Raw genomic sequence first — 6,000 nt, forward strand, 5'->3', positions numbered from 1 at the left:
ATTTTTTAACCAATTGTATAAATATTTCAAAACCTGAAAACCAAACAAGTTTGCTCCAACCGTATAAAGAAGCCCCAGACATAATCTATCACAAATTGTCAGCATTTGCTGATATATGTCTATTAAAGTGATCAAAAGAACTAATATATAGCAATAACTGCTCATTAAATATAGCAACCCAGATTGTTGATTTCATTAAGACCAAATGGGGCTACTGTCTTCAGAAGATGGATCCAACGTGCTTCACGACACAATAACTGTTTACCACAATCACCACCCCGTATATTGGGGGTGATGTGGTCAATGATCTTATATCTAAGTGTAGCTAGAGAGTGCTTAGCATCTTTGAAGTGTCGTGCCACAGGTTGTTCCTGTGGCTTTCCTTCAATGGCATCCCTGATGGCTTTACGATGCAAAGCCATTCTTTCTCGAAAAGATCTAATAGTCTTGCCTACACAAGGGCACTGGATATAGTATAGAACATAGGAGGTCTGACAGGATACAACATTTCTAATCTTCAATTTAACACCAGATTGTGGATGGGCAAAGGTCGAGCCAGATTCCATGTAGCTGCATGTGGTGCAGCACACACATTTATAGCAGCCAGGCTTTTTTGTTAGGAAATGCTGGGGCAATGTGTTTCCATACCCAAAATGTCATTACGCACTAGGATGTCCCGTAAATTCTTTGCAGTTTTATAATTCGGCATAATCTTAGCATCCCTAGTTGCCTTTAAATTCAGGTCACTGGTAATAATTGGCCATGGTTTCTTGCCTTGTTGCATATTGCTATGGCTATAAGATAACATTGTACAAAAGGAATCCTCTGTACTGTAGCTTTTTTAACTTTAGAATCCTGTAGAGACTGATATCTCGGTGTTGCCAACTCTGAGTGCTTGTGCATCATACCCCCGTTGTATAAACTGAATAGACATCTCGTCCATACAAGTAGCGGCCCTGTCAGAGTCATCACAGATCCTTCTCACTCTCAGAAACTGTGATCGGTGTAGACTATTGATAGTTGATCTAGGGTGTTGACTGTCAGCCCTCAATAGGGTGTTCCTATCGGTAGGTTTTCTATATAAGTTGATATGTAGAATACCATCCACTTGTTTTATCTCTAAATACAAATAATGGACTAATGAGGATTTAATTTCAAATATAAACTTAATAAAAATTCACTTCCATCATCACGGACACAAATTTCTGCTCCGTACCTTGCCACACAACAAAAAGATCATCTATGTAATGGGTGATATACCTCAATCTTCCATGAAAAGCCAGATTTAACAGGAAGGGATCCCTCTACACTTCAAACATAAAAATGTTAGCCAGTGAGGGACCCACACAAGATCCCATCGTACAGCCGCATAGGTGGATATACCATTTACTGTCAAAAATGAAGTAATTACAAGTGTGTCAGTAACTGAATAAAGAATGAAATATCTGGACCTGAGTAATCAGACGAGCTGGCAAAAAATGTACGAACTGCTCTTCCCAGCACCTGCAAGGGGCTGGCAAACGGTGGTAGGAGCCTCCTCTTTCCATACAGTCTTGGGAAGGTCAGGCCTAGACATCGCAACCACGGACATACTTGGATTCTCCTTGGGGATTTGTGATATCTCTGAACGCACAGTTGTTTTTTCCTGTGCTTAAACAAGCTTAATTCTTTAAATTTTTTGAGAGGAAGGAGGGCTTCCTTCCTCATGAGAAGCTCAGCAACCAGTCATAAACATAGGCCAAGTTCGTGTCGCCACTTTGTATTGTGAATGTCATATTGACAATTTTATGTGCCTTATCAGATAATTTATTTTTTCTCCTGATTATTAATTTTTGCTTTTTGGATTTTATATGCCCTATATGACATTGGGCATTGGCCTTAGCAGACGAAGTTGATGGAATTGCATTGTCAATGTCATGACTGGTGGCTTCAGCAGCTTCAGCACTAGTACTAGGAACAGGAAGTGTTTCCTGATCATCCACTATTTTTTCCTCCAAATTGTTGTTCTCCATTTCACAGGACAGCACCCCTTTATTATTACAGCACACAGAACAGTGCCCCTTTATTTTCATAGTGGCCCTTTATTCTTACAGCATACAGGATCAGTGTGCTTTAATTTTTACAACTGCACCCCTGAATTTTTACAGCATACAAGAAAGGACCAGCACCCCTGTATTTTCACAGCATACAGGACCAGTGTGCTTTTATTTTAACAATTGCACTACTGAATTTTTACAGCATACAGGGCCAGTGTAATATTATTTTAACATCAGCACCCCTGTATTTTTGCAGCATACAGGACCAGTGTGCTTTTAATTTAACAACTGCACCCCTGAATTTTTACAGCATACAGAACTAGTGTGATTTTATTTTAACAGCTGCACCTCTGAATTTTTACAGCATACAAGACTGGGCCAACACCCCTGTATTTTTACAGCATACAGGACCAGTGTGCTTTTATTTTCACGGAAGAACCCCTGAATTTTTCAGCATACAAGACAGGGCCAGCACCCCTGTATTTTCAGAGCATACAGGACCAGTGTGCTTTTATTTTAACAACTGCACCCATTAATTTTTACAGCATACAAAACTGGGCCAGCACCCCTTTATTTTCACAGCTTACAGGACCAGTGTGATTTTATTTTTACAACTGCACCCTGATTTTTAACAGTATACAAGACAGGGCCAACACCCCTGTATTTTTCCAGCATATAGGACCAGTGTGCTTTTATTTTAACAACTGCACCCCTGAATTTTAAAAGCATACAGGACCAGTGTGCTTTTATTTTAACAAGAGAAGTAACCCTGAATTTTTACAGCATAATAATTGGGCCAGCGCCCCCATATTTTCACAGCATACAGGACCAGTGTGCTTTTATTTTAACAACTGCACCCCTGAATTTTTACAGCATACAGGACCAGTGTGCTTTTATTTTAACAACTACACCCCTGAATGTTTACAGTCTGCAGGAGGACAGTGCCCCTGCCCCCTGTACAACACAGTGACAGCCAGGACAGCCACACCCATGTACAGCTGCAGCACCCCTAACAGCACATGAAACACCAGTGACAGCCAGGACGGTACCCCTAGCAGCACAGGTACACCACAGTGACGGGAATAGCACACCTACAGAGCACACACTTGCCCCACCCAACACCACCACCCACAGAGAGAAAGAGGTCTGTCTCACTCACTCTCCAATGATGATGACGTTTTGCCTCGTTCTGGTTTCCGAGTCTGGTGGGAAGGCAGGAGGCTGGCTCGGATCCCGGCTCGGAATGTGAAGTTCTGGGGGGGGGGTTCCGTTCTCTGGGAACCGAACCTGCTCATCTCTATTTATAAGCATCATGTTCTGTTTGCATATATATTATTTTTTCTTTGCTCATTATTTATGAGCCACCCTACTTTCTCTACCTATAAGGACAATCACTTTTCAGCTACAGTTAAAGCTACACAGGAGCATAGAGAGATGAAGTCTAGTTATAAAAAGAGTGAAAAGAGAATTGTTACTTTTCACTATATATCGCATCAGTTCGATGAGATATATAGCGTTGTTAAGTAGCAAATCATGGATACCTGTCCAGTGAACTGATTCGAAATCCAGGGCCCCAGTGATCCTGTGAAGCAGGGTCTTTGGGCCTAATTCAGAGCTGATCGCAGCAGCAAATTTGTTAGCTAATGGGCAAAACCATGGGGGTAATTCAGAGTTGATTGCAACATCAGCAAACTTGTTAGCAGTTGGCAGGTCTGGACTGGCCCACAGGCAGGCCGGTTCTGGCGCTCTGAGCGCCCCGGGCGGCAATAGGGGCATGGCTTCATACAGGGGGCGTGGTCAATTACGCCCCTGCACAGACTGAAAAGATGTGCGGTGCGTGATGACGTCATCGCGCACCGCACAGTAAAGGACCTCTCCACGAAGGGAAACTAGACGCGTACGCGTCTAGTTTCCCTTCACAGCGGCAGCAGGCGGGCAGCGGGGGGCACACAGCAGCAGCGGATCTTGACCTGGTGTGGCGCCCTCCGGAAGGCGGCGCACCGGGGAAAAGTCCTACTTGCCTGTGGCAAGATCCGCTACTGCCCACAGGGGAACAGGGGAAACCACCGGTGGGCCCTACTGCCTGTGGGCCCTCCTCCTCCTCTAGGGATCAAGTTCCAGACTATCCTAGTGCACTGAATTTATGTATTATACATATGTTACATTATACTTCACAATAATTTGGTTTGTTATATATTTACCAAACGGTACAGAATATGTAATGGTTAGCCAAACCTCTGTGGTGGCTGGCCACGCCCCCTCTGGAACCTGGCTATACCTTTAAGCATGGGCCCCTACAGCAGCATTCCCCCAGTGGGCCCTTCATGCCCCAGTCAGACACTGGCAGTTGGGCAAAACCATGTGCACTGCAAGGGGGCAGATATAACAGATATAACAGAGTTCGATTTGGGTGGGGAGTGTAAAAAACTAAAATCTAAATTGCAGTGTAAAAATAAAGCATCCAGTATTTACCCTATACAGAAACAATATATCCCACCAAAATCTAACTCTCTCTGCACATGTTATATCTGCCCCCTGCAGAGCTGGATTAACAATGGGCAGATGGAGCTGCAGCTCCAAGACCCCTATTGAAAATAGGTCCACGGGATCCCCTGCAGTGCAGCTAGCCAGTGTTGACAGGAGAAATACTTTTCTCCTGTCTAAACTCATGAACAGCATACGCCTCCCTCCTGGCCTAGGCTCCGCCTGTCCCCTCCGAGCTTCCCTCTGTCCGCACAACTGTCCCCGTCCCTCGTGTTCGATGCTCAGACTCCGGGCTGTGTTAAGCCCCGCCCATACATGGTAAGCCCTGCCCCCTAGGTGGACTGCACGATGTACTCCCTCACAGACGTCCTGGCTGGCAGCAGCAGTGGCAGGGTGTCTGAGATGAGGCTTCAGACCTGTCACCTGCTAGCTGCTGCTCTAACACAGTAATGATGGGCAGCAGGGCAGGCAGAAGCATTCTTGTTAATGTAACAGGTATATATATTTTTTAAACAAACTAGAATATTCATACTATTTAGATATATAAGAATAAGACTCTATAAATATGTATATACAGTAATATATACACACACACACACACACACACACACACACACACACACACACACACACGTAGACAAAGGCAGCGGCCCAAAGACCAATGTTTCAGGCCCATGGCGCCCCTTTCTTCAAGGTGAAGTGAAAAAAAGTGGTGCTAAGGCCACGAAACGTTGGTCTTTGGGCACTGTAATATGCTTTAATACAGCCGATTTTTCAAAAGACCTGCAGTGCCACTGCCTTTTTCTACAGGAAAGTGCCGGACTGCTCTACATCTATGTATATATATATATTAGAGATGAGCGGGTTCATGTTCTCAGAGAACCGAACCATACCGAACTTCACCATTCGAGTCCGGATCCGAGTCAGGCTCGGGTTTTCCTGCCTGACTCAGAAACCCGAACGAGGAAAAACGTCATCATCCAGCTGTCGGATTCTCGTGGGATTTGGATTCCATATAAGGAGCCGCGCTTCGCGGCCATTTTCACTCCAGTCTCGGAGAGTGTAGTGAGAGGACGTGTCTCCATCCGCAGTGTCTGTGTGGGGACGGGAAAGTTGGGTGGTGAGTCTAGTGCTGTGTTGTGCTGCTCAGACCAGTCCAGTGTAGTCAGTGTCTTATGCTGCATCAGTCCAGCCAGTCACAGTGTTGGTGTCCTCTGCTGCTATATGTCCCCAGTGCTGCTGGCTGCTGTATAAGTCCCCTGCATTTTTGCTGTGTTGTCTTGCATCAGACCAGGGGTAGTGTCTTGTGCAGCATCAGTCCAGTGACCAGTCACAGTGGTGGTGTCCTCTGCTGCCATATATCCAGTGTAGCTGTATAAGTCCCTTCCAGTGGTGTTGTGTTGTCCTGCATTAGACCAGGGGAAGTGTCTTGTGCAGCATCAGTCCAGTGACCAGTCACAGTGGTGTCCTCTGCTGCCAT

This window comes from Pseudophryne corroboree, chromosome 2 (genome assembly GCF_028390025.1).
Source record: "Pseudophryne corroboree isolate aPseCor3 chromosome 2, aPseCor3.hap2, whole genome shotgun sequence".
In the NCBI taxonomy this organism is placed as follows: domain Eukaryota; kingdom Metazoa; phylum Chordata; class Amphibia; order Anura; family Myobatrachidae; genus Pseudophryne; species Pseudophryne corroboree.